The sequence below is a fragment of the Sturnus vulgaris genome, chromosome 4, assembly GCF_052056855.1.
Source record: "Sturnus vulgaris isolate bStuVul1 chromosome 4, bStuVul1.hap1, whole genome shotgun sequence".
Classification (NCBI taxonomy): domain Eukaryota; kingdom Metazoa; phylum Chordata; class Aves; order Passeriformes; family Sturnidae; genus Sturnus; species Sturnus vulgaris.
This window is the reverse complement of record NC_142246.1, coordinates 2,370,764-2,392,550: the sequence shown is the minus strand read 5'-3', so window position 1 is coordinate 2,392,550 and position 21,787 is coordinate 2,370,764.

The window sequence follows — 21,787 nt, the reverse complement described above, 5'->3', positions numbered from 1 at the left end:
TGGCTCTGAGCGAAGACAGAAGAAACTTCTGACAAGGCACTGATTAAATGGTGCAAACACCACCCCTGTTACAGGGTAAGAGCCTGGGGATTCCTGTGGAGGCAAGGAAGAGGAGCAAAGCCTGGAAGCAGAGTGGAGACCTCACCTTCAGGTTCCACCACCACATCCCCCCCTTCCTCCACCTCCTGCACTCTCTGTGAGGCTGCACCAAACATCAGAGAATCCATTTGGCCTTCAGAAAGATGGGGAATGTTTTTTTTTGAAATCTGACTTCTGCCAGGATGGGAAAACATTTTGCTCCTGTTATTTGAATTCCAGCTCTGTGCCCAGGTGAGGGGGGATGATGAGCAATCGGTCCCTGCAGCTTGCAGGGTGAGTCAGGGAGAATTTGCAGCTCCTCTGCTGCACCTGCTGCAATATTTGGTGTATTTGAGAATATTTCCAAAGTGTCTTTCAACTGAGCAGCCCAGCAAAGTTTTCTCCTTGCATTTTAGGTACTGAAGCACCAACCCCCAAGGCCGTTCAAGGGTGTTCCAAAACTGCCATTTCCAATCTTTCTGCAGTTCACTCTGAGTGATGCTTGCTTGGCTGGAATGGATCACCAAACTCAGGTCCTGACAGGATTAATGCACTGGAAAAAGGCTCAAGCCCTTCAGTGAGACCGAGTGCTCTCTGAACACAGCAACTTTATGAGCCCCACAAAACTGGAGAGTTTTGGAAAGACCAGAAATGCTCCAGTGGGAAGATGCTGAGGGAAGGAAAATAGTGGCAGTGACAGAATGAACAAGCAGCTGTGGGAAGGAGAGATATGAAGGAAATGTTTTCATCTGCAAAAACACCTCAGTGAATAGCTGGGTGAGAGGTACTGATATTAACACATGTCTGAAAGGTGGGGAGTTCAGAGGAGAATGGATCTTTGGGCACAGTAAACCCAAGGAAATTCAAAGAGAATGGATCTTTGGGCACAATAAAGGAAATCCAAAGAAGACAGGATCTTTGGGCACAGTAAACTGAAGGAAATTCAGAGGAGAATGGATCTTTGGGCACAGTAAACTAAAGGAGGTGATGATACAGAAGTCCAGGCAGCTGAAACACTGCAAGAAAATAAAGGAGTAAAGGCCCATTCTCCATCGTTTTCCTTATGTTTTAATAGAATGGGATTTAACTTGTGCTATCCCCATTGCATCCAAGAGACTTTGCCAAGGGGTTTTCATCTGTTCTGCAGAGCTCCCAGCCCCCATTTCAAGTTAGAAGATTTCCCAAAGCCTTTTTGCAGGAGGAGTTTTCTTGGAGAGTGGGGCTCTGAGCATCCTTGTGACAGAGAGTGATTCAGCCTCACTAACTGCTCTGACCCCAGTCTCACCTTTTCCTCCCCAAGCCTGTATTTGCACATCTCTTTTCCTTTCTGCATGTTCGAATTCAATAGCTTTTTTTTTTTTTTCTTTTTTAAGGACTGGTAAGGGACTGTTTATTGGATGGTGACAAATCTGTTGTCTGAGCAGCTTTCCTAATAAACCAGATTATTTTTGTTGATGCTGATAGCTACACAAACCAGTATCTGCCATGGATCTGCATCATCTGTTTTGACTGTACACTCCTCAGGAGAGCATCTGCTTGTTTCCCACATTGTGATCAGGAACTTCAATGCTCACATGGGGTAACTCTCCCCACTCCACTTCCATCCAGTGATTTCCACACGGGCTGCTCAAAACCCTTGGGAATTCCCCTTGATGGACGTGGGACCGGGATCATATTAAAACAGATGAAGGGCAAGCAATAAGCAGCAATAAAACCACGTCCATGCAGCTTTAATATCAGCATTGGAGCAGCATCCCCGAGCACAATTTCATCGATTTCAGTGGAATTATGTCATGCATTCATTTGAGCCAGAACCACGAGATATATTCCAGTGCTCCTGGAAACCTTCTTGGAATTTATTCTCCAGTGGAGGAGGTTCCATTCGAATAGAGAGATGCCAGTTTTCACCATTGGTCAGAAAATATCATAGCAGAGCCCAGCAGAGGGATTGCAGAGGATCTCACAGCAGACTGACCTTTTGCAGTGTGGCAGGGAGATTGCTGGAAAGAGGGGAACAATTAAAGAGTTATTTGCTGAGGGCACCCAGGGGCACTAAAACCCCTGCATTACAGCAGGCCTGGGCTCTGGCTGTGCCCTTTATATTCCGTTTGCAGAGGAAGCTCCTCTCGAGAAACACATACAGTATTTTTTTTTGCAGCCGGTGACAAGAGAGCCTTGACAAATTTCAGATCAGCTCACTTGGAGGGAACAAAGGCTGCCCAAGTGAGGCAAGTTCACTCCTCAGTAGCCATGACAACACTTTCAAGAACTCACAGTTTAGGGAAGAAGGGAAATAAATTCTGATTGGCGACACAAAGTGATCCATTGCTGCTCCTGTTACCTGCAAATACCTGGACAGCCCCAAAGTTGAGAAAGGGATGCTTGGTGACATCCTGGGGAGCAGGGAGGGTGTGTTTTGTCCCAAATGATTTCAGAGCTCAGGGATGGGATGCTGCTCCTTTGGGACCAGTCCCCTCCAGCTCCTCACTTGGGAGCTTCTGGAAGATGCTTTGACTCCCAGGACTGCATCAGAGGAACAAAACAGCAACAGATGTTCATCCTGAGGTGCCTCAGGGTAAATCCAGGAGGAAGCCTGAGATGCTGCAGGAGTGGTTTAACCCGAAGGGAACTCTGGGCTGTCCTTCATGCTCCACCCTGCTGGCCCTTTGTCCAGGGTTACAACAAATTGCAGGTCAGGAACATCAGAACACTGCAAAACCCTGCTCAATGGAAGTGGATCCTTGCAAGTGCTTGCCTTGCAAGTCACATCTGCTCTTTGAAAGTCTATTTCCCTTCTCTCCATTCCCTCAGGAAGTTTGCTACAATTTTATTAGGGTTTTTGTCTTCTTTTATGCTTTTTTTCCTTCATCTTTTTGGCTGTAATAGCTGCCCTCCAGCTGTATCTCTTTTTTGCTTCTCATCCAGACAGCTTCTGCCAGTGTTAATATCCAACTGGAATATGGGAAACCAGAACCTGCACTGGTCAGTAAAGGGTCAGTGGGAGCTTCAGAGTATTCACAGCAGAGGGAAAAAGGGATTAAGATCAATGTTTGCTTCCTTTGCCAGTCCCAAATGGGGTCAGCAGGCCAGGAGACTGTAATGTCCCCTGTGCTCCCCTGGAAATGTGTCTGCTCCCAGCCAGAGGGTCAGGAACACTAAATCCATTATTCTGTCCTGTCCAGCTTCACTAAAGGAGGGGAAAAAAAGAGTGACATGTGTGACATTGATGGGGACCCCAGTGATGTCCCTATTCCTTAGGAGTGGAGCTGAAGCATCCACATCTATTCCAGGGACTCCTAAAAGCCTCCTCAGATGGTTCCAGGGGGCCTGGAGACAGCCCTGTTCCACAGGGGGAAGAGATCAAGGTCCTGGCAGATGAAAATATGGACTGAGCACATCCTGAGAGGGCTGGAGCTGTTTGCCCACCAGGCTGTGTTGGGTACCTCCACCTCTGCACCTCCAAAATCTGGAAAAGGTCACAAGCACAAAACCAGCCCCAAAAATTCCCCTCTCCTCTGTCCTGCCTCAGTGCAGCTCCAAAATCTCCTTCCCTTGCACTGAAAGCTCTCTGGACACAACTGCAACCCACCTAAAATGTGAAATTTTCACTAATTCTAGAATATTAATGAACAAACCTCACCTCTCCCAAGGAAACAAAGCTGGCTGTGCATGGAGGTGACTCCCACCACCACATCAAGAATTGAGGGGAGGATTCTTGCCTTCAGCTCTGCAGGAATCTGTGGAAACCAAGGAGTTTTATTCCAGGTGGGATCAGCTTTCCAAACTCACTCATGAACAAAAATGTTTTCCATCAGAACAATAAAAAATGCTTCCACTTCATTCAAATGAAAAAGGTTCATTTCAATTTCAGTCCTCTTGTATAATTTGGTTTTTATCATGCAGAAAGAAAACCTGGTGAGGGTTTGCAGTTCTGTGGGGTTTGACATAATGAAATGCAGAAATGAGAAAAGAGCCTTTTAAAGGGAAGCAATCCTATTAAAGGACAGGCACAGTTAGAGGCTTTAGAAGAGTCCAACACCTCCAGAACCACAGCGTTTTCCAAGAAGTGGGGATTAATAGGGGTTAAGCCCATTAGGAGCCCCACTGGAAGCAAGGTCATGTCCTGCAGGGAGAGGAGGGGGTGGCTGGGGCAGTCACCAGCACTCTCATGGTCACCTTCAGGCTCCTGATCCATCCACCAGGATTTGGGAGGTCTCTTTATCAGTCAAACTTCCAGCAGCTCATCCCCAGGCAGGAATCACTTTGTTGTGGGGAAAAGGCTCCAGTCCGTGCCCCTGGATGGGCTGAGCTGCTCTCCAGCCCCACTGGAGGCACAGCCACGACCTGCAGGGATCACCAGCAGGTGAGTGACAAGCAGGTGACAACAGGGACACCCCCTACATGAAGGGGTTTCAACTTGAGGTATTTCCCACTCATCCGAAGCTGAGAATTGTGGAATAGTTTAGGTTGGAAGGGGCCTTTAAAGGTGTTTGAGTTCAACCCCCCTGCAGTGAGCAGGGACGTCTTTGGCAGGCTCAGGTTGTTCAAAGCCCAATTCATCCTGGCCCTGAATGTTTCCAGGGATTCTGATTTTCTGATTAAGGTTGGAAGAGCCCCTAAGATAACTAATCCCCCAGCAGTGCCAAGGCCACCACTGACCCATGTCCCCAGGTGTCACATCCACACAATTTTTAAATCCCCCCAAGGATGGGGACTCCAGCACTGTCCTGGGCAGCTGTGCCAGTGGTTCATAACCCTTTCCATGAAGAAATTATCCCAAATATCCAACCTAAACCTCCCAGCAGCTGTGGCTTCCAACTTTAGTTGTCTCCAATGCTTTTGGATACTCTTTTCCCTAAAAATAAATACCATTACAGCAAGTCTGTAGGAACTCAGCTGCTTCAGAAACCAGAGCCCTCCAGAACTCAGAGCCTGTGGATTGGAAACCAACTCTTTAAAGAAAATACTCCTTGAAATCCCTCCCTTTGCCCGGGGCTTTGCAAGCCTCCACTTACTCCTGGCATCCGTCTCCAGATTGTGTCACTCGCCAGCTCAGTTAAGAAGTTGATTTGAATATTGTTTTATCACACTGTGCCTTGCAGACAGCATTGAGTCAGCTTAAAAACCAGCTCAGTGTGTACTGGCTCCCAGTTAATTATAGGCATAAAACATCATTTACTCTGCTGAAAGGAAATACTTGGAATCCAGAGGGCTTTTTGCTGCAGACACTGGGTTTTGTTTCCTCTCTGTTATCTCAGGGACAATTCTGTGGTTGGGGGATTACAAATCTTTGAGGGCTGTATCCAGATTTCCCTCAGTGCAGGGGTGAGATTTTTTTTTTCCAAAGAGATTTAATCCAACCTTTGGGTAAGAAAGGAAGAAATTGCACCCTTAGTAAATAATTGCCTGTCTCTCACTTGGGGTTTCTTCTGTCCTTCCTTCAGCAGGGTCTCTAAAGAATTCCTTCACTGGGTTGGTGTTTCCTCCTGTTCCAGCTCTCCAGGCAGCAGATAGTCATGGTGTTCATGCCCTGACTGAGGATTTGTTTTCCCAAAAGTCATAGATTTGCACTGTGCCCCCCTCTCAAACCATTCACAGGAGCTGCATCCTGGTCCTTGCTGCCTGAACATTGCAGGAAAGGTTATTTCCATCACAGGGGTTACATCACCTCTTAAACCTATGTAATAAATCCATCTCATTAAATGAATCCATTAAATCCCCTGAGAGCTGAAGGGAGGCAGGGGCTGATCAGGACCCTCCTCACTGTGGCTGTAGCTCACGGAGAGCATCCCAGTGCAAACCCAGAGTTATTCTGGGGGAGTTTGCACGTGTGGGGGTTTCTGGAGACACTCTGGAGAGGGTTTGTGACCACAGGGCAGCCCTGAGGGTTTGCCCACGAGGTTCAGGGTTTTCCCAGGAGGTTCAGGATTTGCCCAGGAGGTTCAGGGTTTGCCCAGGAGGTTCAGGATTTGCCCAGGAGGTTCGGGGTTTGCCCAGGAGGTTCACGGATGCCCAGGAGGTTCAGGGTTTTCCCAGGAGGTTCAGGATTTGCCCAGGAGGTTCAGGGATGCCCAGGAGGTTCAGGGTTTGCCCAGCAGGTTCAGGGATGCCCAGGAGGTTCAGGATTTGCCCAGGAGGTTCAGGGTTTGCCCAGGAGGTTCAGGGTTGCCCAGGAGGTTCAGGGATGCCCAGCAGGTTCAGGGTTGCCCAGGAGGTTCAGGGTTGCCCAGGAGGTTCAGGATTTGCCCAGGAGGTTCAGGGATGCCCAGGAGGTTCAGGATTTGCCCAGGAGGTTCAGGATTTGCCCAGGAGGTTCGGGGTTTGCCCAGGAGGTTCAGGGATGCCCAGGAGGTTCAGGGTTGCCCAGGAGGTTCAGGGATGCCCAGGAGGTTCAGGGTTGCCCAGGAGGTTCAGGGTTTGCCCAGGAGGTTCAGGGTTTTCCCAGGAGGTTCAGGGATGCCCAGGAGGTTCAGGGTTTGCCCAGCAGGTTCAGGGTTTTCCCAGGAGGTTCAGGGATGCCCAGGAGGTTCAGGGTTTGCCCAGGAGGTTCAGGGCTTGCCCAGGAGGTTCAGGGATGCCCAGCAGGTTCAGGGATGCCCAGGAGGTTCAGGGATGCCCAGGAGGTTCAGGGTTTGCCCAGCAGGTTCAGGGATGCCCAGGAGGTTCAGGATTTGCCCAGGAGGTTCAGGGTTGCCCAGGAGGTTCAGGATTTGTCCAGGAGGTTCAGGGTTGCCCAGCAGGTTCAGGGCTGCCCAGGAGGTTCAGGGTTACCCAGCAGGTTCAGGATTTGCCCAGGAGGTTCAGGGATGCCCAGGAGGTTCAGGGATGCCCAGCAGGTTCAGGATTTGCCCAGGAGGTTCAGGGTTGCCCAGGAGGTTCAGGATTTGCCCAGGAGGTTCAGGGTTGCCCAGGAGGTTCAGGGTTGCCTTGGCTGGGCACAGGGAGGCAGCTGGAGAAGGAGCATGGCTGGGGACACACGGCAGAGCTGCAGAAGCAGCATCCCACCCTCTCCCTGGAGCTGTCAGGAGCGCTTCAAATCGGTGGGAGAAGAGCAGGCACGAGCTGGAATATCTCAGGAAGCTCCAGTGGGAGCAGGAATTGTTGATGAGCACTGGGAGGGCTGATTTTGGAGGAGGACACTTTGTTCCCAGCAGCGTTCGAGGTGTTTGAGGGGCAGGAGCGAGGAGGAAATGCTTTGCTCGTGGAAGGGCACATAACCAAATTCTCTGCCCCCAGCTCCTGCTCCTCACTGCTGAATGAAAAACCAGCTCGTCCACGTGGTTCCGTAGCAGATCTGGTGTGGAATTTAAGTGTTCTCAGGTTTTTCCCACCCAGAGCAGGGAGGGAGGCAAGGGAAGGATGTTTTAACTTGTCTGCCCCGATGCTCTCCTTGAGATCGGTGAACTCAATCCTGTCTAAACATTTCCCTGGATTCCCTCCCTAGTTTTGCTCCAGCACTGGTGCAGAGGCAGAACCAAGCTGATTAGAGGGATGGAGCAGCTGTGCTGGGAGGAAAAGCTGAGAGAATTGGCATTGTTCAGCCTGGAGAAGAGAAGGTTTTGGGGTGACCTAATTGTGGTCTGCCAGTACCTGAAGGGAGCTACAAGAATGATGGGGAGAGACAGGACAAGGAGGAATGGCTTCAAACTGAAAGAGTGGGGTTAGATGAAATATAAAAAAAAAAAAATCATTACTGTGAGGGTGATGAAACACTGGCACAGGGTGCCCAGAGAAGCTGTGGCTGCCCCTGGATCCCTGGAAGTGTCCAAGGCCAGGCTGGATGAGGCTTGGAGCTGCCTGGGATAGTGGAAGGTGTGGAATGAGATGATCTTTAGGGCTCCTTCCAAGCCTGACCATTCCATCATTCTGTGATTCTATAAATAGAACGACCCAAATCTGGTGAAGGTCAAACTTCCTGGGGAAACTGAGGCACTGAGTGAGCATGGGACATGACCCAAATCCCAGAAAACCTCTAAGGATTTCCAAAGATAAACCAGCACTTGTGGCTCCAGCAAGCACTGCCAGCCACAAACCCTGGATTTATTTAAGTGATGACCAATCAGAAATTGGGTCCTCTTCTTCCTCACCAGCACATCCTGAATCCCACAGCATCTCTCAGAGGAATTATCCTGTTCCAGCACTGCTGGAGTGTTTTCTGGGTGTCTCCCATCAGCCTGGCTGCAGAACCAGCAGGGAAATAAAAGCTCCTAGAAGAGCCCATCACCTTCTGTATTTTGTATTTTATTTCATGATTCCACTTCTCTTTTTTAATGTGCTCTGAGGAGATGGGAAGAAAGGACCCCCAAAGGGAAAGAGAAGTTGCCCACAAGCCTTGTGAACCAGGGCAAAAAAAAGAGGCAGAAATAAATAAACAAAGAGGGGGGGAAAAAAATCAAAAACACCCTTAAAATGTTGTTTTGTTTCTCTTGTTTTGCTGCAGAGGAGTTTGAAGTTCTCCATTTCCTGGGTGTTCTACAGGAGCAGCAGAGTTGAGACACTCAGGCTTTTAATGGAGTTTATGTAAATTTGGTGATGTTTATACTTAGCAGAACAGATTTAGGAGTACTAATAAAGCAGCAGATGAGGCGTAGAAAAGAGCTGGTGAAGTTTTCCACCACTGTTATTTTTTACCTTCCTCCCACCATTCCCAACAAAAAGAGTCTGTTTCTGTTGCCAGTTTCTCTTCACAACAAGAGCTTCTGAAATGCTGCTGAAGCATCTCCCAGTTCAGTTTTTGTCCCATTGCTTCCCTCCAGGAGCAACTGAGAGCAACCCAGTCCATGTTTGTTTTCCTTCATTTTTCCCAACTCCACTTTGGGATCTTCATTCACTGCCAGGATTTTTGTTGGGCTGGAGTTGAAGGAGCCTTTTCCTTTGGGAGGAGGTGAGGGTTCACCCTGGGTTTGGAGTCAGGGATGCTGAGGATGAGCAGGATGAGCTTCATCCCTGGGGAGGAGGAGGAGGCAGAGCTCCAGACAGGGGTGGTGATTTCTGGTGCTTGTGGCTCCAAGGAGAAGAGCAGGGGCCACCAACAGAGAAAAGTGACCCACAAAATCCTCAGAAGAAAGTGCTTGGCAGCCCTACCCCTCCTTCCACACCTCCACAACCTCCTTCAAATATTTCCTGCTCAGCCCAGGAGTTTTTCTGTGAAGAAATGAAGCAGATTTGGGGCTTGTGAGCATTTGTCCAATGCAGTTCACTCAGGATAATCCCCACTAATTCCCCCCTCATCAGACCCTCCCTGGGATGGGCTTTCCAAGGAGGGCTGGGGGGGTCTCAGGGTCCCTTTTGAGCAAACCTGTCCTTATCTGAACAGGGCAGAAATCCTTTGCAAACTTGAGGAGCTCCCACGGAATAAAACACCCAGGAGCTCAATGGGATGAACCCTCTGGACACAATCCTGAGCCATGAGCTCTGGGATGGCCCTGCTGGAGCAGGGAGGTGGCACCAGGTGACTCCACTGAGGTCCCTTCCAGCCTGAACCCACGCTGGGATTCTGAGATTTACATTGGCTGGATGATGGATCCTCCCTGGACTGATCCATCCCTCTTGGTTCCCTCCCTGCCCCTGGCATCCCACAAAACTGCTCCATCTGCTGAAGGAGAGCAATTTTTCACACCAGAGATATTCTGATTCATCAGAGGCCAACATGAAATGGAAGGCTGTGCTAATTATTAAAAGCTACCAGACACTGCTGCAGAAATAACAAGACATATTCCTATTTATGGCACCTTCATGCTTTGCTTTTCATTAAGAAAAGGGACAAGGTCTAAATTTAGGACTGGCATGGTCAAGGCTTAGCTTTGAGATGAAGTTTCACCACACCTTTTCCTATAACAGAAGGAGAGTCTTGGAAAACATGAAACCTCCATATATTAGCAAGCAATCATGATATTTAATTTATTTTTATGGGAACTGATAATCTGTTTTTTTCAACATCCACTGGTGCTTTGATGCTCACCAGGGAGAAACCTTGCAGAGGTTTCATGGCAGTAAATCAACACCAGCTGAGCTGAGTCATATCCAGATTTTCATGGAATCACAGAATTCCAGGTTGGAAGGGACCTCAAGGATCATTTTATCATCGATAAAGGTCCAACCTTTTTTGGCCAAAGCACTGTCCAGACAAGATGGTTCAGCTGAATCTTTTAAGTGGGAAAATCCCCCACTTCCCTGGGAAGATTATTCCAGGGGCTGATTGTTCTCCTTGCAGAATTTTTTCCTCTTTTATCCAACCAGAACCTCCCCAGGAGTGACTTTTCCATTATTGGTCATCTTTTCCATGTGACTCCTCATAAAAAGAAAGTCTCCATGTCCTTTGCAGCCACTCTTTAAGCACTGGAACATGGGGATGAGGCTCCCCAAACCCAATTCTCAGCTTTTCCTCATGTGGCAACTTCCCAATCCTTTGATTGTCCTTCTCCAGCCTGTCCACATCTCTTTGGAATAGCAGGGACCAAACCTGGAATATTCCAGGTGTGGTCTGCCAAGTGCTGGGCAGGGTGGAATAATGAATTATCCTTCTCTGCTGGGTCATTTTTGGCACAAGGAGCAAGGAATTGTGATCCACCAAGATCCTTTAATTAGGCAGGGCTGCTGATCAGGGAGTTTTGTTCCTGGCAGAGAGAGGAATGTCGAATTTGTCTTTACAAATGAGCTGTGGATCTGCTTGTAGATAAGGCTAGCACTGAGAGATAAAAGAAACAATGGGATGGATTCCACTGATTGATGAACGGAAAAAGAGATATTTGCCTTTACAAACAAACTGTAGGGCTGCTGATAAATGAAATTGGATATCGAAAGATGAAAGAACAAGGGGGGGAAAAACTATGAATTCTGTAAGAATTAAAAATTAAAAGGGAGGGTTATACATTAGAGGGGAATTTCAGGTATCAGGCGTTCCGGGAAGTCTGTGCCTCTCAAGTACCTCAGCCAATGGGGAAAGAGAGAGGGAAATTAGGCTGGGAAATTAGGATAAAAAGGAGGCTGTGCCCTCCAAAAATTTGAGAGATCCCAGGGGAATGTCCCATGGCCTCTCCCTTTATTCGAATAAAGCAAAAAGGACTCCTCTGTCTCCTTTTTGGACATAAACCTCTGGTGTTTGTGGATTCATTTTCCTGACAGCAGGGTTTTTGTAGCTGTTGGGGACATCTGACACCATCCCCTGCAAGGCAGGACTCCAAAGTCCCAGCTCAAAGCTGCAGAAGTGGCCAAGTCATGATTTTTATCTGTTTTCCTCCAGCTCATCTGGATGAAACCAATAATCCACTGGATCAGTCACCGACATCCAGGAATCTCCAAGGGCATCCTCCTTGCCATGGGCATGAACTCGTGGGATTTTCAGGCATCCCAGCATTTCCCTGGGGAAAAAGGGGCAGCAGGAAGGAGTTGGGTGGAGCTGGGTGGGGAGATCCTTGAAATGGGGATGCTTCTCACATAATCAACGATTTATTTGGGAAAGATGAGCTTTTCCAGACTAAAGGGTGCCTGAGTGATCCTGTTCCATGCAGTGACACAGGGATGGGAAAGCAGAAGCCACTGAGGAGTGATGGATTCACAGAATTTTCACTGAATTCTTGAATTTTCAGCTGCAGCTTTTTTTTCTCTGCGACCTGTTATGAATCTGAGTATCCCTGACTTAAGGTGCTGAAGGAGGAGGACACTGTTAAAAAAAAAAAAAGGTGTTCAGTCCAGGAGCCAGCTGTGATTGCTAAATCAGGAGATTTAGACACATGGGGGGAAAAAATAAAAAAAGCAAAATGATTGAAAAGTTAAAAATACAGCCTGAAACATGGAGCCTCCCTGGGAGCTGCATTTCACCCTGCTTTATTACCAGATCCTGTAAACCAGGGAAACAGGGAACAGAGCAGATCCACAGCGTTAAAACCTACAGGAAAAATACAACAGGACGAGCTAAATCAGTCCAAAATTCTCCTCTTAATTATCACACAAAAGATTCTGCAGAATTACAAGCCTGACTTAATCACCTCTGGGACAGAAGGTGCTTCCCAGAAAGGAGATGTTTTCCAGTTCTATTGGTCATTAATTTCAGGACAAGTTGATTATGCCACTAATTGCTGAGCAGATACCAGTGTGGTGCTGAGCTACCAAAATTCCTGAAGGCTTCTCCTAAAGAAATCCCACCCGGAGTCCTCTTCCAGCCATTTGTGGTGGTCCAGGAAGGAACTGGGGCAAGTGGTGAGCAGGGGATGTGCAGGGGACAGCAGCCAGCTCCTGACATGTGGGTGAGTCTCCTTAATCCCAGCTTCCATTTTAAAGGGGAAATAGGAACTTCCAGGCAGGAGGATTTATAGGCAAGGACTTAACAGTTAAATTTATTCATGGCTAAACTGAGGAGCCCAGAGTCATTAAAGCATGAAATTGTGCCAGTCAATTAAAGCGTCAATCATAGCCAGCCTCATTTAGGAGAGCTGCTTTAATCCCAGGAAAAGAACAATTTTTTGGCCTGGTGAGAGAGCAGAGAGACTTGAAGTTGGTTTTAGTGCAACAGCAGCTCCTCAGTTACCGTTCAGACATTTGCCAGTGTTTGTTTTTTTTTCTGTACACAGATTATTTTCTGCTGTGCTCCTTTCCAAGGTGACTCGTGTTTCTGCTCAAGTAGAAACACAGATGCAATTTGAGCTGGAGATGGAGTGACTCGAGTGGGCTACACAGCAAACAAACAGGAGAGCTCATCAGAGAGACATTTCAACCAAATAGCAGACAGAGTGCTGGGACATCTCTTGCTTTTCAGCAGATGATGGATTTTCCTTTTGTTTTTAAAACTCAAGCAATTAGATTATTCTGCCTGTCACTTCACTTGTTTATTTTATTGGCTTTTAAAGCGTTTTTTTCCTCCCTCTGGGTTGAATTCCTGGAATATCCATTGGTGACATTTAACGAATGGTGACTGTCATTTGTCTGTGCTCTGTGTCACACAGAGCAGGTCACACACTTGATTGTAATGAAGGAGAAACATCTCCAGAGGGGATTCACTGGGAGCTGACTGGAAGTTTTGGTGTTGGATGTGATCTTTCCTTCCTTGTCCACCAAAATAAAATAAAGGAGGCTCAGGTTTGGAGGAGAACCAGGAGCTCAGGGTGTGTAAAAACTGCTCAGGGTGGCACTGTGTCACAAGTGGAGCCTGGTGGAGAGCTGAGGTGACCTTCCCACTCCTTACTGGGGGAGTTTCACCTGCTGCAGGTGTGTCTGGAGGGATTTTGGAGCTGGGAGCAGCTTTGGGGACTCTTCCCAGCTGTGTTGTGAGATGCTGGCTGAGCTCACGTTTCCATTCCTGCAGAACTGCACATCCAGGGACAGCCCTGGCTGTGATGGGAGCCAGGAGGAAGATTTGGGTCATTTTTGGGCAGCTCCAGACCCTTCTCTGGCTGCAGTGGGGCACACGAGTTTTGCTCCAGCACAGATTCCCCTGGTGAAAGGTTCTTGTGGGCTCTGAACCAAAATCTGTTGGGAAGGAGGAGGATTTGACAGGAAGGTCTCACAGATATCTGTGTAACAAGAAGATCTTTGAATGTAGAAGCTGAAGAAGGAATAGAAATGAGAGCAAGTTTTGATATAGAAGAGAAGAATTGCTGAGCCAGTCTGGCTGGGTAACTAGAAGGCAAAGGGTAAAATGAGTTGGAAGGGGCTTTTATGGCTCTGAGCAAAGGATAAATTCACCTCAAACAAAAGATGATTTTACTAAGCAAAAAGATTTTCACAGGCAAATAAAAATGCCATGTTGCAAGTAGAAAGAAAGGTTTTAAGAATTTCTACTGCAAGAAAACTGAAAAACAACTTCTGCCTTAAACTGTGACACACCAACCTTTTGTGATTGGAAAACAGTAACATGGATATGGTAATGTTAGTGATGATAGGCTACAGGTAATAGTAAAAGTATTGACTGGTTGTTATGTATTAAAATGCTGTGTAATGAAAAGTGTGAAATGCATTGTAACCAGAACTAGAGTTGGTTTCAGACAAACCCACAGCTGTGGGCTGGGCTCTCGTCACCCACACCCGTGAATTGCTGAATCCTTTGGATACAACAAACAGCATTTAAAGATCCCCCTGAACTGACAAAAATCCCTGCTTAAACACCCCCAAGGTGTGGGGCTGGCACACTCCTCTCCTGAATTTCTTGAGTCTACAGCTGAGCTTTGTGCAATAAGGAAGGGGAATTTTTTTTTTTTAATCTGCTGTGGGCCTTGGAAAGTTTTTCCTTTTGGGATCTGCCCTGTGCTGGAAGTGTGCACAGCCCAGCTGGTGAGGCAGCACCAACAGCAGCAGCATCTAGGACTGGACACACAGTAAATTCGGGTATCTTGGCTTGAAATTCAAATTGCTGAGGTCGAGGAAGCTGTTTTGGTATCTGTTGGAGGAGCAGGGTGTGTGAGTGCACCATCCCACCCAATTCCCTTTCCAGTTTGTCCCAGTGCCATGGACACCAGTTACCCACATTAATGTGTCTCACAGGATGGTTTGGGTTTAAAGTGACCTCAAAAATCATCCAGTTCCACCCCTGGAGCAGGAACACCTCCCACTGTCCCAGGTTGCTCCAAGCCCTGTCCAACCTGGCCTTGGACACTTCCAGGGATCCAGGGGCAGCCACAGCTTCTCTGGAAAATCCATTCCAGGACCTCACCACCCTCACAGGGAACAATTCCTTCCCAATATCCCACCTGACCCTGCCCTCTGGCAGTTTAAAGCCTTTCCTCCCTATTCCATCACCACATATCCTTGTAATGAATTATCACACAAAAGATTCTGCAGAATTACAAGCCTGACTTAATCACCTCTGGGACAGAAGGTGCTTCCCAGAAAGGAGATGTTTTCCAGCTCTATTGGTCATTAATTTCAGGACAAGTTGATTATGCCACTAATTGCTGAGCAGATACCAGTGTGGTGCTGAGCTACCAAAATTCCTGAAGGCTTCTCCTAAAGAAATCCCACCTGGAGTCCTCTTCCAGCCATTTGTGGTGGTCCAGGAAGCTCCTCTGACCTCATGGGAAGGACACATCCACTTGTGTCCCTGCTCTCCTGGTCACCTGTGTCCAGCCAATGGATCCAAACTGGAGCAGCTGAAGGGCAGAGGAGCAAAGAGATTTTTTGTTTTTTTTTTTTTTTGCAAGAGGAGACAAAAAGATTTTTTGCCTCATCCTGCCTTGACAGTGAAATCTAAGACGTCGTATGATTGCTGTCTATAAATATCCTGAGCAGGGAGTGAAGGAAATCGGTGCTAGAAACAAAAATCCACCTCATGGAAGCTGGAAACTGCCCAGACCTTCACCTTGTGGTGAAACAACCCAGGCTGGGATGGAGAGGGGGCTGAAAATCTCCTGAAAGTGGGGGAGGGAAATGGGGGGCAGCTTGTTCTTGGTATGCCCAGGAAGGTGTTGTATAACAAGGGGTCTGTGGGGTCCCTCCAGTCCTCCCCCTCCTTTTCCTTCCTCTGGAATGCAGATCATGGCACTGCACGCCTGGCAGGGGGAAAAGGGACTGGGCACATCAGTGAGGGAAGAGCAGAGAGCTGTGACAGCGATTGGAGCATTAGAAGTACCTGAGACAGTCACATCTCGCTGTAATTTGTGGAGTTAAAACCAAACCTAGTTAATTACCAGGCTGCAGACTATTTTTTCTCCTTCCCACCTGCCGTGAGATATTGTGAGGTGGGAAAAAAATAGCATAAGTGCAAAGAAAAGCCTTAATAAAAGCTTTGGAGGGATGTAAGTGGGTCTCATCTCTGTAGGTATCAAGGTAACTTTTCTCAGTGCTCAGAAGAAGTTTTCCAAGGCTGGCTGTTTGATTTATTGTCCAGATCCTAAACTGGAACATTTCTGCCTTGGTTCAGGCAGTAAAGAACAAAAGTGCTAAGTGTGAGGTGTCCACATTGTGTTTCATTTTGCTGATGGATGTTTTGACAGCTCTCTTCTTTTTTTTTTTTCCTGTCTGTTTTTTCTCCATCATTTATTTTTATAGGACACCGGGGGGTGGGGAGAGAACTGAACTTCCCATCAGCTGGTGGCATTGTGTCAGTCAGAGAGATGTTTCCTGGTTAAATCCCAAATAATGTCTTCTCAGCTTTCCAAAAGCTGTGATATTTTTGAAGTGTCACTGACTTAGTCCTGGTGGCGTGCGAGATGTTGCGAGCGTGTATTTTTATTTTAATCCCTGAATTAAAACAAGGATCTCTCCTCATGACCTTGTTTGAGGTTCTTGGATCCTCCCAGGTCAGCCTTGACCTTGATTTGTCACATTAGTGAGGCTGAGTAAGCTAAATTTGCCAGTAATGAGCCTGAAAAGACAAGGAGATGTTTCTGTTGGGTCAGTTAAAGGAAGGCTGAGGCTCCCCCAGCCCCTCTGAGAACTTTTCCATGTCCAGCTGAGCATTTGTGCTCTTGTCACACTCAAATTAAAACCAGGACACTGCTCTAAAAGGCCTTTCAGCCCAAGGAGGTGGGCAGAGGAGTGGAAAACCAAGGAGATCTCCTGCCACATTTCCAGGAGACTCAGCTGGGGCAGGATGGGCACTGGGATCTCCTGCCTTGGCTTCATCCCAGCTCTGACCCTTGGAGAGCTTCCAGCAAACACTGAAATACTTAAAGTTTTCCCCTCAAATTGCAGACATATATTGTCTGCTTTGGGTTGGAAGAGAACCTAAATCCCATCTCATTCCAACCCCATCCATGGGCAGGGACACCTCCCACTGTCCCAGGGTGTTCCAAGCCCCAATGTCCAGCCTGGCCTTGGACACTTCCAGGGATCCAGGGGCAGCCACAGCTTCTCTGGGCACCCTGTGCCAGGGCCTGCCCACCCTCACAGAGAACAGTTCCTTCCCAAAATCCCATCTATCCCTGCCCTCTGGCAGTGGGAGCCATTCCCTGTGTCCTGTCATTCCATCCCTTGTCCCCAGTCCCTCTCCAACTCTCCTGGAACTCCTTTAGGCTCTGGAAGGGGCTCTGAGCTCTGCCTGGTGCTTTTTTTTTCTCCAGGCTGAACTCTCAACTTGTCTCCACAACAGAGAGGCTCCAGCCCTCAAAGCCTCCTCCTGCTCATTATTTCCCCCTGCTTTTCTGTGCCAGCAATTGCAAATTTTCTAACCCATTTCGGGGTCTATTTTAATGGTGTCACTCACACAGACCACAGCAATCCTTATCAGTGTGGGATTTCTGGGTCGAAGCCCTTGGCAATCATGCCAAATGTTTGGATTCAGCTTTCCAAGAAACACTTACAGCTCCAGCTGTGGCAGAGTTTTATCCTCAGGAGAGGGTTCAGATGAAATTCTGGTACCTCCAGCACTGCCATCTCCTCTAAGCAAATCCTTCGGGGCTCCCTTTATTATTATTTTTAATCCCATTATTATTATTATTATTATTATTATTATTATTATTATTATTATTATTATTATGCCTGGAAATAATGGAAAGAAACAAGTTGTTTAGGGTGAAATTAATCTCATCCCTACCAGACATCTCAGTTTGTCAAGGAAATAACTTCCCAACTTTATTTCTCCTCAGCAACTGCAACGGGAGGATTGTGCTGTTTTCCTAAGCATCGGCAGAAATCTAAAATGAAACATTTCCACCTGTTCCTGTGGTCCATGGAGAATTGTCAATTCTGGTGAAGTGTTTTGGTGACTCTGGAAGTGAGATGAGCAGAGATAGAGCTGTGTGTCCAAATAGTGCAATGATTTGGGAATGCATGGCTGGCAGGGGCTGTGAAAGGCACAAGCAGCTCATTTTGTACCCAGTCAGCTCCAAATCCTTTTGAGGTGTTGCCTGTGAGAAATTTAAGGGAACATCTGGCCTTTGATGTCTAAATACCATCCCTCACAGAGTTCAGATGCTGAAGCACTCCCCTGGCAATGGGCTGTGGGAGGGGATGGCTCTGCCATGCTGTGATGGGACCCAGGAGAAGAAAGGGATGTGGTCACTCCACAGGACAGCAGCTCAGGCCTGTTAGCTCCTTTTCACTCCCCAAATCCCTGCTGCTCTTGTACTGGTTTGAAAGCAAAACCTGTGAGAGATCCCAAGTCAGAAATACAATTTAATAGGGAAAAAAAAGAGAAAAAATAAAATGCATGCAATAGTGCAAAAGAAAAACACTGAGAGAGTGAGAATCCAAGCTGACCCCGTCAGTCAGTCAGGGGTTGGTGCAGTCCCATTCCATGGTGGCTGCATCCTCCTGCAGTGACAGATGTGGCTCTGCTGGAGCAGGGCTCCTGGAGAAGGTGCAGTTTTCCTCCCAAGGTCCAGTGATGATGTGGAAAGTTCCAGTTTTCCTCTGGGATCCAGTGGGAAAAGGTGGCCTTGGTGTTCCAAATCTCAGATTTTATCTGGGCAGGAAATGCTTGGCTCCTCCCCCTGGGTGCAGCATCTCCCAATGGGATGATGGAATTGTATCAGTTAATTATTAGTGGGACCCAATGGGATGATGGAATTTTATCAGCCATGCCCTGGGACTCCATGGCCCATTAACAGGAGATATCTCCTGCAGGAAGGATGGGTTGTGGAAAAGATAAAGAACACTGCCCCAGCTGTTTGACAGATGTTCCATTAGCAGAGAATATCTCCCACAGAGATCAGGATCACTGCCCCAGCTGTTTAACAGATGGTGATAGAATACACACTTTTGGTCACATCTTTACATTGTAACCCAGGACAGCTGTGCTGACAGAGCCCACTGGGATGGCCTGAACCCCATTCCCAAATTCCTCAGTCCAGGAGCAGAAGGTTGAGCTGATCTCCGTGTGAGTTGTGGCAGGAGAAAAGTTAATTTTCCCCAATTAATGCCAATTCCTGTATGAGGAAGCTGCCAGAATAATATGACATGCCTGAAATATCCCCTGCTTTGGGAATATTTATTCCCAAATATATACATTTTCCCTGTTTTGGTTGGCAACCATGTAAAGCAGTGGCTGTGCCCAAGACTTGCTCACCTCTAGGTCTGACCTTTTCACTCATTGCAAAGTATTATTGGAGTTTCTGATTCAATTTGAGGATTTAGGACACTGGATAATAGAATTTAAACCTAAAAATGGGATGGTGTTGATGTATTGGTTTGCTGATGGTTGAACGGATTTATTCTTTTCTAGGCTCTGGTAGCTCATCTTTGCTTGATGTATTTTCCTTAAGGCTTTTTAAAAAAATATATCAGTGATTTTGATAAGAAGGATATGCTGTATTAAAAAAAAAGAAAGCAAAAAGCAGAGGTGGAAAAGCTCTACATTACTCTGATTTCAAAAGTACATCTGGAATTGCTGGATTTTTCTTCCCCTGATCTTTGGTTCTGGCAGCTTTTTCTCACAGGGATATTTTTGCTTTCTCTGTTACATCTCTGTTACTCCTGCCATCATTTTTCTAACCACAGACACAACCCTAGATCCTTTCTCAGAAATGTATTGTGGGGTGTTTGCCTGTTACAAAACAACCTTGCATTGTGAGCTAGTGGGGAATAACTGTTGAAGGGTTTTGGAGCTAAAATCTGATGGTGATAGAGATTTTCTGATTAGGACCAATTTTCAGAACTGTATTGGGTGCCTAAGAGAAAAAATGCTTTTTTATTATTAAATCTTAAATTCTGTTGCTACTGTGCAGATTCTACAGCTCTGGCTTTGGGCTGACGAGGTCTTGAAGTCTCAAAGGGTCTTTCCACTCTCTCCCAACACTTTTCCACCACCCCAGGAGGATGCTGTGTCCTCTGAGAGCCAAGACTGCTCCAAATCTTATCCCAAGAGCTTTTTGAGGTGTTTCCCCATGGACTGTTTTTCCAGGGAGGCCATGCCCAGGTCAGGGGGCAGGGCTGGGTGAGCCTGGGTGGTCCCCAGGGTGCTGAGCCTTCAGGCTGCATCCCAGGAACAAGATTTCTGAGAAACATCCCTCTGTTTCCACGCAGGATCTGTTCTTGCTCGGGGCTGTTGGCATTTTGATGTCTCTTGAAGATACAGCAGAGAAGTGGCTCTTGAGAAGTGACAGCACAAAACTCTGATTAATGTCTCCAAGGAGAGTCAACCAGAACAGTTTCCTCTGAGCTGCCTCCATTTCCATATGTAACCCAGACTTTGCTTGACAATGCTATAGAAATGTGATGCTTGGAAAAAGCACGGCTTGTTATTGGGAATATTTCCCCTTCAGCCTTTAAGGAGAGATGAAAAAAAAAAACCCAAAGCTCTCTATAAAAGATCCTGGAATGTTAATTCCCAAATTAACAGGTCCAACACTCTCCCATGCCACCCCTACCTGAGGGTTTAAATTCTCATTTAGGAGACCTGGGATGGGAAGGAGAATGGAAATGTAAAGTTAAAAGACTGGTGGGAACCACAGAAAACCACCTAGGACCACACTCATGACCTCTTATTGCTTCTAATTTACCACAGAATGTCCTGAGCTGGAAGGAACCCAGCAGGATCATTGATCCAGCTCCTGTCCCTGCACAGACACCCCAACAATCCCACCCTGAGCACCCCTGGAGTGGTGTCCAAACCCTCCTGGAGCTCTGGCAGCCTCGGGGCTGTGCCCATTCCCTGGGGAGCCTGGGCAGTGCCCAGCACCCTCTGGGGGAAGAACCTTTCCCTGATATCCAAAATAAACCTCCCTGACCCAGCTCCAGCCATTCCCTAGGATCCTGTCACTGTCATAGATACTGTATTCTCCTTTTTATGTGGCTCCAACTCCCAAGAGGTGGCTGTTGAATCCCAGAAATCTGGAGTTTTTGAGCTTTCTGTGCTTCCAGGCATAGACCCTCAGGAAAACACTGCTCTAAACCTAAAACCTTAGAGAGAGCTTATAAATATGAATAATGAGTTAAAAATCACAAATATGTAATAGATTAAATGTGTGCATTTTCGCTGGGTGATAAGCTTTAAATTTAAAGTTTTTATAGTATAGTAATGAATAGAAAACAAAATGAAAAATTTTGAGTAGTGTCTTTTTCTTTGTTCATCTTCTTCTTCTTCACAAAACTCAAGTAGTAGCCTTTAGTTAATCAGTCAAATGTCACTCTAAGGGTACTAGAAATCTATTTTTAAGTCAAAAAGATAAATAATGTAAGTGTTAAACTTTTATTAATTTGTTTAGCTTTAAAAAGCCTTTAAGCAAACTCAGCTGTAGCTACTTTTCCTACTTTAGCAAAAAACTAGAGGTACTGTCGTACTTTCTATAATTTCTCATAAAATATAATAAACATCTAAGCCCAAACAAGAAAATTACCTCAATCAAATTTTTATTAATCCTAACTCTAAAAAAACCAAACAAACCTAATACCAAACTGTGGAGGGAGCAGAAAATACAGAAGAAAGTTTCCCTGCATACTCAGAACAAGCTCCTTGGAAAACCAGAGCTTAGAGATAAGAAATGGCTGTGAAATGACGAATACAAAAAGGAATTTAGCTTCCCCCCTTGATAGACCCTCTTATCTATCTTCAATATTAGTGGCTCGTTCTCTTTTAGTATCCATAGGCCAGCTTTGAATGTAAAATCCCTCAGGGACTGGTTAGAAAGTAGAATTCCATTGGTAATTGGTGCAAATTGCAAAACCCTCAGAAGATATAAAACCCCTGTAAAACAATAGCCATTGGTATATGTAGATTGGATGCCTTCATAGAATAAATTATGGATTTGTGCCTCTCTGCATATGCTGGTCTCTGTACCCTGCTGGTCTGAGAGCTCACCACGAGCCAGAATTCCATCTGGGCAAGGCTGGGGAACATGCT